Source organism: Spermophilus citellus (genome assembly GCF_964194105.1).
Source record: "Spermophilus citellus genome assembly, chromosome: 12".
NCBI lineage: Eukaryota > Metazoa > Chordata > Mammalia > Rodentia > Sciuridae > Spermophilus > Spermophilus citellus.
The window spans coordinates 52,979,015-52,992,586 of NC_138198.1; the positions used below are offsets into that span (position 1 = coordinate 52,979,015).

The window sequence follows — 13,572 nt, forward strand, 5'->3', positions numbered from 1 at the left end:
CCCTCATCCTCAGCAGCGGGGCCGGAGCAGGACCAGCAGATGCCTGGGAGGGGGATCACACGCACACGACTGTCTCCCTAGCACATTGCTGCAGCCATCCGCTCCTCTGTTACTGCTGATGGCATCTAACTGGAACTCAAGTCTGCATCATGGGAAAAGTCACGGTGTGTTGGGGCTGGGTGCCACCCACGGCTCAGGCACCCTCCTGGGGTCCTGGAACACATCCTCTGTGCATAGGGGACAGCTGTCATTCAAGTCACACAGCTGCGGAGCAGGAGGAGAGCGTCACTGCAAGGGAGGGCCACGTGCCACCCAGCAGGCCCTCCTCCTGTCCGCAGGTGTTCCCCAGGGGCTGCCTCTGGGGTGATCTTCCTGACTCTGCCTCCGAGGCCTGGGGGCAACCCCTAAGAGCACGGCTGGGCCACAGGCTGAGGAGCAGCCACACTTTAAAGGAGTTAAAGCGCTACCTCCACTCACGCCGAGCCCTCCTGGGTCTCCGTGTCCCTCTAGCAGGGGCTGGAGGATTTGTGATCATCCTTATGGAAGGTAGAACTTCCTCCAGTCAGTTTATAACCCAGCTTTAAAAGTCTAAGCAACAGCAAAAAACAAACAGAAAAAAGAGAAACAAAACAACACCCCAAAGAGTGAGGGAGAGAGCTCCCCACTGACGCGGAAGCCTGAGTGTTAGGGTTACGGGAAGATTAAAGGTACCCATGAGGTGATTGCAAATGGCAGGGGAAACGTAGGAAAAGGAGGAAAGAAAATGAGAAACAGGTGTGGGAAGGCCACAGTGTAGTCAGCGTGTCTTCTAACTGTCCATCTGGTCTGTGTCCACCAAACGTCCTGGAGGGAGCGAGGGTTAGTCAGCGAATCTTACCATACGTCCTCAGGACGGTTCCCCAAGGGCAGCGATGACCAATTGGCCCCACTCAGTACACAGTCGGAGATCCATAAGTCTTTGCTGGTCCCACTGCAGGAGCGGTGCACGCGGGTCACAGAAGGCGACCCGCTCCCTTCTGGCTCACTCAGCTTCAGAGCCGATGCCCGCTGCCCAGAGACAGAGGACGCGCCTCAACACGGGCTGCCACATGGCTGGAAAAATGGCTCTGATTCTAGGCTAAAGGCTCTGATGAATCAGAAAAGGAGGCGGCTTGAGACCACGGCAAGCCCTGGCTGTGCTAGTCAGGGAGGGCGCCCACTCCTTTTCCTGTGTGGAGTCAGCAGCAAGCCATGGTGTCCTCTGGTGCGTCCATGTACAGGACACCATGGTGCCACCTGGGAAGCCGACTGCTTCTGCACCCTCTTGGTGAAATCGGCCCCACAAGCCATAGCACATGATGACCGCCTTGCATCCCAAAGGCCCCTCTCTGCCTTGCATCAGATTCAGGCTATTCACGCTATCCCATGGGGCTTCTCAGGGATTGGATTGCTTGGCTATACCACCCTGACTGCTACCTAGTCCTGATAGACCTGGGACAATGCCATGTCCCCAGCTGAGTCTTAAGGGATGGGAAGCCTTGCCACCCATGGACCAGGGCCTTTCCTGAGCTCCTCTTTTCTTCTTTCTGGTCTCACTGCTGAAGTGCAGGGACAGTATCTTTCTGCTGGATGAAGAAACTTCTCTTTCTATGGAGTCAGAGCACTTCAGGGGACATGTGGAATACCAGTCAGTGTGCACTTGGTGTATACGTGGGGGTCAAGCAGCCTTGGGATCGGAGCTTCCCAGAGCTGCACAAGTCACCTGGCAGTAGCTGCAGCACTGGGAAGAGGTGGACTGTCCCTCCCCAGGACAGTAGGGAGATGGCCTCAGAGTTAGACCCTGTGTGATCCTCGGGTGCCTCTGCCTGTAAAGGTCCTATGTGTTGAAAGGTGATTTTGTTGGCTGACACTGTCAGTGTGGGCCTGTCTGGAATCCTAGGAGTGTCATGTGTTGGCTTCTCATTTTTTTTTTTTTCTAAAATGGCCAACTAGAAGGGGAGGATGAATCAGCCAAAAATCATCTAAGTGAAACCAAGTGCAACTGAGAAGAACACTTGGGCTTGGGGGCTTCCAAATCCCATTCTTCTAAGAGGGCTGACATGGGGGCAGACTGCAGCCTAGCGGGTAGTAAAGTTGGGGAGGTGTCTGCTCTGACAATGTGTTGGGAGAGTGTGCTTCTGCGCTTGCCCGGGAAGGCTGGGTGACACACCGCGGCTGCAAGTCCCACTACTTTCCTGAGGAGGGAGAACCCATAAAGGAAAACTTTCTTGGCCTGGGACTCACCCAATGTGCCTTAGGAACATCCCAGCCTGGTGGCCCAGCCAGGTGGCCTGGGACACTCTGCCACTGGTTCCAATGTGATAGACAGGCCCTGAAAAGTAGCCAGGAGAGTCTTGTCTCCTGCGGGCTGTTAGAGAGGTTTTCCTTAAGAGGTGGAGACCAGGAGCCAGGAGCCAGGGTTTCATTAAAATGTTGAAAAATGGTTTTTCGTAACTAGAGAATTGAGATAAAAAACAGAAATACAAACAAATGTCTTCTGAATCGTGTCTTCACTTTTCTCATTTTGAAGTGCATGAAGCAAAAAATGAAGATTCTCCCTCTGGTCCCTAAGGTAATCACAGCTCGTGATGCTCAAGTTCCGTGTACAAGGTGGCAGGATGCTCACGGAGACGACGCAGATGTTGGAACAGCTTCTCGCCAAGCTGGCTGAGCCTGCGAGGGTGGAGGGCGAGGTTACTGTACCTTACTAAGTCACCCGAATTTTAATGGATCTGTTATTTTTGAGGAGAATACAGAGGACACGTAGATCTTAAAGATGGATCAGTTGAAATTCCTTTTTTTATAGTGGTGAAATTGAAACCCAGGAAGGCAGGAAGATCAGCTTCCCTAACAGAACCACGAGGAGAATCCTTACCTCCTGGGCTCTCGCTGCCACCCCGGGTTTTAGGCTTGAGGACTCCCTCTGTGTCAGAGAAGGGGGCTTGAAGGAGCTCGCAGAGGGCAGAGGGCTGAACACACAGTCATGGATTTGTGTGTTCAGCATGCTTCTCTCAAGTCACCTGTGTGAGTAGGGACATGCCACTCAGGAAAACCGAAGGTAGCCCTTACCCTCAGAAAGTGCAGGATTAGTGAGGAAGACGGGAGGGACAGAGTATAAAGAAAACACGTGAGTAAAATATGTGTCCTATTGGAAAGTGGTGAAAGCCACAGAGAAAAATTAAAGAATGGAGAGGTGGGCGTTGGAGAGTGACATTACAGTTTTTTTTTAGGTTATGTAATTTTAAAAAATTCTTAGATTCTAATTTGTTATATATGACGGCAGAATGCATCACAATTCATGCTACTGTGGAGCACAATTTTTCATGTCTCTGGTTGTGTGCAAAGTATATTCACACCATTCATGTCTTCACACATGTACTTTGGACAATATTTCCATCTCCTTTCACCATCATTTCTAACAGTTTTAAGCCAGTCAGTCAGAGAAAGCCCTGCCGATCACGCAGCCTCCTACTGAGTCTTGACTTGGGTAACACAAGTGCCTCCTTTCATGGTCGTCCTTGGGATTGCCCAGTCTGTTTTCTTTGCCATGTGGGTTTTTGAGTCAGCTCATTACTTTCTGCAGAGACGCCCATGGAACCTTGATTTGGCTGTTGAGGGTCCACAGATCAGTCACGAAGGGAGAGTCTTAGTGATGTTGTGTCCTCCATTCTGACTGGGTGCCAGCCTCCAAGCAACCGACCTCCTTACGCCTCCCCTCAGCTGTTTCTGGTCTCTACGTGTAACTGGTTCACGTCTCCTCTCAAATTTGTTCCTAAATGTTTTTTTTTTCTGATGCTGTTAGAAATTATTTTTTTAAAGTTACATTTCCAATTGTTGATTGGTAACACAGAAAAATAAACTTGCTTTTATATATCTTTTTTAAGGATTCTTTTTAGTTGTTAATAGACATATATATATATATATATATATATATATATATATATATATATATAAATTTATATGTGGTGCTGAGAATCAAACCCAGTGCTTCACACATGCCAGGCAAGTATGCTACCGCTGAGCCCCAGCCCCAGCCCGCTTTTATATATCTTATCCAGCAACTCTGTTAGGCTCCTTTGTTAGCGTCTATAGTTTTGTTTTTTGAGATGCTATAGGATTTCCACATAGACAGTTGTATTGTCTATGTATAAAGAGGATTTAATTTTTTTTCCTTTTCAGTCTAGACACATTTTATTTTTTTTCCTGCCTTATTGCATAGGTTACAACTTTTAGTGAAAAGATGAGTAGTGTGAGGAGGGACATCCTTACCTTATTCCTGATCTTAGCAGAAACCACAAATCTTTCACTATTGTAATGACCTATAGGTCATATTTAAGGACTAGAGAGGAGGATCACTTGAGCCTAGGAATTTGAGGCCAGACTGGGCCAGGAAGTCATTTGTGTCAGGGAAAAGAAAAAAAAAAAGAAAAGGAAAGGAATTCGAAAAATAACTACAACCACAGAGAGAGGAACCCAGAGGAGGAAGAAGCCCGGCAGGCAGCAGAGGTGGGAGGTACTTGGGTGGGGAGGCCAGGGTGGAGGCAGAGGCCACAGTGGGCCTATGAAGCTGGCCCCGTGCATGCTCAGGAAGGCAGACTGCACGTAAATTCAGCATCAGCAGAACAAAAGCCAGCCTGGCCTGCGGTTCCCGCACTGCACCTCATTTAGAGTGAGGCAGGAGCAATGGGCCTCCATCCACAGCTCTTGTTTGGTTGAGTCCATGGATCTGCCAATGGGACTGCTTGTTTTGTGGACACCTGTGCAAGGGCCAGGGTCTGCATTAGCGTCCCCAGCTGAAGGCATGGTCCCCAGCCAGAGCTGCTCTTGGAGGTGAGGGACTCCAGGAGGTGGGGCAGGTCACTTATGGGGTGTGCCCCGAGAGATTCTGGCACCCGGCCTCTCTTCTTCCTCCCTCAGGCACCCTGAAGTGCTCCACCACGTGCTCTGGACACAGGCCCAGAAACTACAGGGCCAGGTGGCCACAGACTGAGACCTATGAGACTATGAGCCAGGATACCTCTCCTCTGCACAAGCTGACCGTCTCAGCTCCTCCGTCACAGTGGAGCCACATCCCCAGGCCATGGCTGGTCTTCTACCACTGGAGCTTTGAGAGAGGGGACCCTCCCTTTCCTCCTCAGGACTGACCATGCCCCTGGTGAATGAGGGGTCGGGTCCTGAGGTGCAGTGAGAGGCAGGGAGGGTGAGTGGGCCTGGTCTAGACCATGGTCAGACTAGCTGTGTGGGCTTCTCTTCACCCCTAGATCCTTCAGGTCACACTGGGCTGAGTCCCCACCTCAGTGTTGTGACCCTCAGGACCCTCAGTGTTGTGCTGAGCGGGTGACACCAGCAGCCCTCCTGCCCCGCCTTGAGCCTGAGGATACTCGGCTGCTGGCACCGAGCTGTGGCCACATCCCCACTGGAACATCAGGGTTCGGAAGGATCTGGAATCCCCTCCCTGGAGAGGAGGCTGGGAAGGTAGGAATGAGGTGGGGACCTCATGACCTCACTTGGCGGGCAGCTCCTGGGGGTCCCAGCTTCCTCCCTCCTGGACTCTGGGTGCTCACAGAGTGGCCTGAGTTTGGCTCTGGGCCGTGCATGGGGTCGGGTCACTGATGTCACAAGAGCGTCCCTCGCTTGTACAGAGGCAAAGAAGCTTTACAGGAGGTGAAGTCCCTCGGCAGCCGCTCCTCCCCTCCTCCCCTGCTGGGTGGCTTTGGACGTTTGGGGAGAGGATAACTCTCCCCTGGGGGGTGTGCTGCTCCTGTCTGTCCTCCGTGTCCCCCAGGTGGCTGTTCTCCCGGGAGGGGCCCTGCACTCTTGGGGGAGGCTTCTCGTGGTCTGCGAGGACGACGGTCCCTGGTCCCAGCAGTGGCAGGCGCGCTTGGCCATGGAGACGTGGCTCTGAGGTCCCTGTTCTGTGGGGTGCGGCCCCCCTCAGGCCCAGCACACCAGGGGGTTTGTGAAGGCTCCTGGGGACGTGTCCTTGGACACACCCTGCGCCCTCAGCCCCCACTGGTGGGGTGAGCCGTCTCCCCAGGCTCGTCTCTGGCGGGAGGAGGCAGGCGAGAGCCACTGGGGAGGAGGTCAGTGAATCCCAAACCGCACCTGGCCTTCCGTTTTCTCCTCCAGTGTGGGCTGTACGCCAACCTCCCTCAGGGGTGCTGTGCAGAGGGGCCAGGGCACGGGGGTCTGCAGCCGGCCCGGCCTCACTGGGGTCCCCTAGGGCTCTGATGGCTGCTGCCATGACTTGTGTTTTTACCACCACAGGCTCTTCAGAGAGCGGCCCCAGGAACCCCAGCCCAGGGGTCTGCTGCGGGGTAGTGAGAGCAGGTCGTCCCCGTAGAGATGGGCAGCCCCAAGGTGGTCACCTTACAGGGAAGGGGCTCTCCGCCAGTGTTGGAGGCTTGGGTCCTTGTGCAGTGGCCAGGCGGCTCATGACATGCAGGGGACCGTACTGCTCTCGTCAGGACCAGTGAGGATGGGACAGGAAGGCAGAGGTCCCATGGCCCCCTTTCTGAGCACTGGACCACCTCTTCTCTCAAAGGCCCCCCGCCCCTCAGAGGCACCAGCTGGTGACCATTCCTTGGCACCTGGGGCCTTTGTGAGGTGTTCTAGATCCACGCTGCAGCAGTCACCGTGACAGCCCAATGGTGGCTGGAGACGGTGAGTGCGAATCACTGAAGTGCGAGGTGCACCGGGGGACCCTTTTCCTGGACACGAGATGCTGGTCACTTATCAGTTTAACCCCTGGATAATTAAAAGAAATAGTGAGGCATGGGACAGCCAATGAGAAGACTCCACCTGCCAGAGTCCTAGAGAGCCAGCTGTGACATGACTGAGAAGAAATGTCTAGGCGGATCCTAGAAGCAGATCCCAAGGGACACCTGCACTTTTCTTTTCCCCTTTCTCTCTCCTGCTGTCTGGAACTATGGACGTGATAGCTGGGGCTTGTGCAGCCACCCAGGGCCTCCCTCATTCCCTCCCTCCCTCCTTCCTTCCCTTCCTTTCTTCCTACTTTCCTCCCTCCCTCCCTCCCTCCCTCCCTTCCTTCCTTCCTTCCTTCCTTCCTTCCTCCCTCCCTCCTTTCCTCCCTTCTTTTTCCTTCCTCCCTCCTTCCCCTCCTCCCTCCCTCCCTCCCTCTCTCCTTTCCTCCCTCCTCCCTCCTCCTTCCCTCCTTCCTTCCCTTCCTCCCTCCTCCCTCCCTCCCTCCCTCCCTCCCTCCCTTTTATCAGGGATTGAAGCCAGGGTGCTCTACCACTGAGCTACTTCCCCAGTCCTTTTGTTTTATCTATTTCACTTTAGTTTGGACAGGGTCTCACTCAGTTGCGGGGCTGGCCTGCAGCTGTGATCCTCCTCCTCAGCCTCTTGGGTCGCTGGCATTACAGGTTTTGGCCATCCTCATCTTTTGATCATGCTGACCGTGTCCAATTCATTCATGCGTGAAGGTCGCATTCACTGTGTAAACCATTCTGTAAACATAGGCTGTGTACCTAACTAGTACACTGAACTAGTTAGCACACAGTAGGACTGGGTTGAGAAGCTGGGTTTTATTGCTGCCGTTATTTTGCTTTTATGCTGTTTCTGGCCTCCCAGAGCCTGGTCCCCTGGACGCCGTGCACCGTCTCCTGGGCACAGCGGCCAGGGCCAGGCGTTCCTGAGGCTGGAAGATGTGATTGCCGATCTGATCATCAGCTGATGATGGAGAGGCGCTCGGGACGAAGAGGCTCTGGGTGTGTCTGTGGGGGGTTTCCAGAGGCGACTGGCATGTGGGGTAGCAAGGCCAAGGTGGGGACCTGTGGGGACCTGCCCTGAGTGTGGTGGCACTGTCCAACAGGCTGGGGTCCTGATGGAGCAAGTGGGGGGCCTCCGTTGCCAGCTGGCTTCTTCCTCAGCTTGGTGTGTCTGTCCCTATCCCCATCGCCCAGGGGCCACCTACTCTGGCTCCTTCATTCTGCCCTAGTGGCTCTCCCAGTGGCTCTGCAGGGAGGTCTAGGCCTTCAGCCTGGACTGGGCTGCACCACTGTCCTCCTGTTGTGAGGCTCCAGCTTCTTGGACTGAGTCTGATGGGTCCTTCAGCTCTCAGCCTGCAGATGTCCCTTGCGGGACCCCCAGCTGCTGGTGGTGCAAGCCAGCCTGATGACCCCTCTGTACCCACACGTCTACACATCCCATTGATTCTGTTCCTCTAGAAGATCCGAGTAGTGCCGCAGGTCTGAAGTCGGTGTCATAAGTCACAGGCAGTTGACTTCATCACAGCACGGACCTGTTGCAAACGGGGCGTCCTTGCTTGGACACTAGTCTTTGCCTGGAAAGGGCAAGTTGAAGCCACCCTTGTCTCCTCTTTCGAAGGTGAGGATGGTGCACTCAAAAGTCGGGTTCCCCTGGAGTTTCAGAGGAACCCGAGGTGCAGGAGAGGTAGCTGAGTGAGTGTCCGGACCCCAGTGCCAGGATTTCTCCAGAGTCCCCTCTGCAGTTCCAAAGTCCCAGTTAGGGTACTTACTATTGCAGAAATTACTGTCGTGACAGCTAGAAAGTGCTGAGATCCACCACTGAAAGGGAGGGAGGGTTAAGGAGGCCAGCACCTGTGCCCCTCCAGATTCCAGAAATGCTCCTTTAAGGACTGATGGCCGAGATGCGTGTGGTGACAGGTGGATCAGCCTGTGTCAGTGCAGGGTGGTGTTAGTCACCTCACACTCTAGACACTGCTGGGGCTGGAGCCGGTGTCCCCAGCAGCCCGTGGCTGGATGCAGGGCGCAGGTGCACCCACACCATCCTGGGGGCTGCCTTCCACCTGGTGGTCCCGAGGTATGTCTTACCAGCTTATGTGACCTTCCCGAGGGCATCCCCTCCCCCTTCCCTGGGAGCATCTACATTTTGGCCAAACATTAGGAATTTAATATTTAATGTTAAAAGAGAAACTGTTTAGAAAGTCTAGCAACCTCTCATGTGCCTCCTGGCAATTATGTGATCCCTGGGCCCCCCTTAAACAAAGAGCTTTGTTCTTCTAAAGCAATTACCAGAAGTAAAAAAGCAATAATGCCAGTAAAACTTTTAAAAGGCACATCTGCAGGAAGAAGACGGGCGTTCAGGCCATCTGTGGGTAGCTCTGTGCCCTGCAGTGAACAGAGGAGCCTGCATGGGAGGGGGATCCTGTGCCCCTGCAGCCAGCGCAGCTGTGAAGGCCGGCGGTCAGCCGCACGTGTGCCTTGCCATGTGCAGACCACACTTACTGCTACCCCGGGACTGAAGTTAGCAGTTCTGTGAAATTTTTGTCGTCACTTAGTGCTCTTGCAGTTAAAAAATGCTTTCTGTAGAAATTAAAAAATGTTTTTTAAAAACGCTGCTGTTTGTGGGATGTGATGATAGGGGGTAAAATAAACAAGTCTCATTTTTCTTTTCTTTCCTTTTTTTTTTCTTTTCTTTTTAGTGTTTCAGGTGAAGGAAGCCAGTACACCAACCACTGTGCCAGGACCTGGGACATGTGGAGATGAGGAGTCCTGACCCTGAGGGCATCGTCCAGGCTGGACCTCCTCCTGGCTAGGCAAATGGAAGTGCTTTCTAAGAAAGCCCAACTGGTGTTCCCAGAGCTGGACCAGGAGGGTCTGCAGTGTGAGAGTGACCACGGGGACCTGAGGTCAGTCTCAGGTGACAGGGAGCGCCTCCGGGTCCCAGGGTGCAGCCCCGTCCTTGGGCACTGCAGTGGACGCTTCCAAGCAGGATGTGAGGGCAGCCGTTCTCCAAGCCCAGGGTGAGAGTTAGGCATTTACAACCACTTGTGAAGGGCAGGAGAGGAGGTCCTGGGGACACCTGGCCGCTGCCGGGTCCTGGAGCTTCAAGGCTGTCATCTGTAATGTGGGCGCAGTGATCTCTCCTTCCTGATGTTATTGTGAGAACATGAAATAATGTATTCAGTAGGCTTAGGAGTGTGCCTCAGCCAGGGCAGGCAACCCGTGGAGTCCCAAGCTTTCAGTTCAGTGACTCTTTCAACAGAATTGATGATGGGTGCATTAAAATAGGTTGGGGTCCTGGTGGAGCAAGTGGGGGGCCTCCATTGCCAGCTGGAGCACGTATATATATGATCATAATTCCTGTGTTATGATCATCCTGACCCTGTTCTCATCACATGGCTGTGCTGTGTTTGACACTATCACTCTTTGTAGGGGTCCTCCTCTGGGACGATGGCACAGCCAGGTAACCACACCGAGCTTGGAGACCGGGTGTTCGGAGGCAGCGGCAGGTGAGCTGCCATCGTCCGGGGCCCCTCCAGGCTGTGCATCTCTCAGCAGCTCCTCCCAGCAGAACCAGCCCGGGCGCTGGCAAGAGGTTCCGAGCCGCTCACCAGGACTCCACACTGCCCGTGGAAGGACCGGCCGGCTTCTTGGGCTGCTGCTCCTGGGAGAGCACTTGCCCTGCACACCTGAGGCCCTGGCCCGTCCCCAGCCCTGGACAGAGGAGGTTTCTTCAAAATTCTACATTTCAAGTGCTTCTTTGTAAAGGAAATAAACATTAGGTTTACATATAAAATATATTATTAAGTGGTAGAAGTGGATGCTTTTTAAAATTCCTAATTATTTGAAGAGAGTTTTCCCAAAACTAAAAATCCCTTCATCTTTATGCAGCAATTATATATTTCTATATTTCCTCTTTATTTAAATTTAAAATTAAATTTCCTTTAAAAATAAAAAATACAACACATTATAAAGGATAAAAAAGCAGAGTTAATAATTCCCAAAAGGGCGGAAGCAGTTCACAGGCCCTGACACTACCCGCTTGAGAGACAGTCATGAAGGTTGTCTTTTGTACCTTCCTTCTGGCTCAGGGGTCACTTTAAATGGCTTTTATAAGAACAAAATAGATACATCCATTTTTGTTTATTTATCTTTATATGTTTATGCACTTGTTTACTTGTTTCCACTGGACAGATTCCTAAATAGGAACTGAAGCTGGAATATATATATATATATATATATATATATATATATATATATATATACACACACACACACACACACACATACATACACTAATATACATATAATTATATCTGATATAATTATATGCAATTATATTATTACAATAGATATAATCAGCATAATGATATATTAAATATAATAATAATATGAAAATATAATATTTTTGCAGGAAATCATGCTCCAGTACAACCAATAGCCTAAAAGCACATGCTACAAATCTCTGGTTTTTTTTTTCAAATCCTGGAAATGGGAACCAGGGAGACATAACCACTGAGCTACATCCCTAGTCCTTTAAAATTTTTTTTTTTTAAAGAAAGGGTCTTACTGAATTGCTTCAGGCCTCACTAAATTGTTGAGGCTGGCTTTGAACTCGCGATCCTCTGGCCTCAGCCACCCCAGCTGCTGGGATGACAAGTGTGCACCTCTGTGCCCGGCTAGGCTATGATCTCTTGATAGCCACTGTAGGCTGCTAGATTTTTTTGCAGTGTTTTTGTTTATGTCCCTGTCTGTGTGTCTCCCTGATCTTTGATTCAGCTTCTTGTCCTTTCTGTCATGTGCAGGTTCGATGGGGCTGGCTTCCTCTGGGTGTGGGCTGAGCAGCCCTGTGTGAAGAGTGCTCTTTCTCGCTCTCTGCACAGGAGACGGCTGGATTTACCCAAGAGACAGAAAAAGGGCCGCACGTTCCTGGTAACATGAGCACAGCAGCGTGTTCTGCGCTTCTTGAGCATGAGATTGTGGTTCAGGGATGTTCTACTGATGGGGGAGAGTGGGTCTCCCCACAGGAAAATGGGACTGAATTGACTACAGAGAAGGAATAAATGGGCCTGGTCTGCCAGTGAGTTAGCACAGGAGTGGCCCCCCTGAGGGCAGCGGCTATGTGGCATCTTCCAGAGCTGTGAGCCAGAGGGGGCTTCAAAGAGCCTCCCTCAGAGTGGACGTCTGCCTTCTAACATGGAATAAATAGTCCCTTCTCCCATGGCCAGGTTACTCCGCCATTTAAACCAACAACAAAACAACTGCACACACACCAACAATAAATCAGTCAATAAGCCACAGTGGTCTGAGTGTCTGGTGGCTTCTGTTTGCCTCTGAGAGCATCTGAGCTGTGCTGGGCACCTCGTTCCAGGACAGCAACTCGCCCCAGTCAGAGGCCACACCACTGCCCACTCCTTCCTGGAAGGTGAGGGGCTGGGATGCAGAGCGCTTGCCTTTGGATTCCAGATCAGCATGTTGTTTTCCAGACAGCACTGGGTGCCTGTTTCACAGGTGAGTGCGTTACATATACCACAGTCCTGCAGGAAAATCCGCCAGTCTCACAGGCCACCTGGGCCCGGGTCTGCCGGTTTGGAGGGGTAACAAGAAAAGGAGTCGGAGTCTCCAGCCTTCGTCAGTCACCTGGGCTTTGCTTTGGAGACTGGTGTCAGTGTGGAGCGAATGTGGGTCAATGCTGGATGCCGTGCCATGCAAGGCCACCACGACCCTGCCCCTGACAGGTTCACCAGGTATCCAAAGTTAGGATCAGGACTGCAACTTAGGGAAGCCTCTGAAAGACAAAAAACCAACCAACCAACCAACCAACCACAACAACAACAACAAACCTGAATTTGCTGTGAAGTCGATGGGATGCGCTGCTATTTTGGAGGGTGAGTCATTGAGGCAACACATTGGAAACCTCAGGACACCAACAGAAAACGCAAGCCCTGGGGAATTTGCTTCCTGTGGAGGCAACGTGGAGCTGGGAAGCAGGGACACCTGCTGCCCTGGTGCTCCTGCACATGGCCCACACTGCTGGCCTCGAGGCAGGTCCCTGTGCTCTTGCTTGGACCTCCTGGGCCAGGATCTCTGCAGGAGGCTCCTGGAGACCTAATTGTGAGCAAGTCGGGTGTTTTGTTGAGGTGCTGGTGCTCTGAGAGCCTGCTGTGTGCCGAGGTCACCGTTGGCGCTCTGCTTGAGTTAGGCACCGAGAATGCACGGCCCCATGAGCTCTGGGTGGCCGTCTTGCCTCACAGCCAGGGAAGCAGAGGCTCTGAGTGGCCTTGGACACTGGCGTGGTCCCCAGTGGGTGAGAGGAGGGACGAGAACCTGAGCAGCCGACTTCGAACTCCCACCAAGCACCAGTGTCCCCTGAGCTTCCCATCCTTTTATACTTTGAGAACCACTGAAAAGCGAGGTCACTTCTCTAGAGCCATTTGCTCATCGTTATGTGGGCGCAGCCTACCCAGGCGGCAGGTGTGTAGTGCCCAGTCCCGACGTCACCATGTCCCCCAGCCAGGCTCTCTTAGGCTGTCCTTTCCAAGGACACTTGGTTCCTGTGACGTTCTCTATGTTCTTTACAGTTATGGACAAACCTCAAACACGGAGCGATGGAGATGACGGAGGAAGACGTGCAGGTTGCTCCCTGAGACGGCGTCTGTGCTGCGGGACCTCACTGTGGTTACAAGAGATGGACCTTCCTGCCTCTGAAAGTGTCTGGCTTTTCTTTTTTAAATTCTTTCACCTGTTGGCTTGATAAAGAAGAAATGTTCTTTTCTTGGACGTCAAACGTGTAAAGGTCACAGGTTTGAGCACAGCCTCTGTCTAA

The 13,572-nt window shown here is 52.4% G+C and overlaps 1 long non-coding RNA gene across 1 annotated transcript; it reads left to right on the top strand.

The window, feature by feature from the left end:
• The first annotated feature begins 10,224 nt into the window (after window positions 1-10,224).
• On the top strand, window positions 10,225-12,221 carry LOC308631532. The gene is made up of 3 exons (XR_014018242.1): window positions 10,225-10,473; window positions 11,552-11,678; window positions 12,085-12,221. It is a non-coding gene; the product is annotated as an uncharacterized lncRNA (long non-coding RNA).
• Window positions 12,222-13,572: the final 1,351 nt, after the last annotated feature.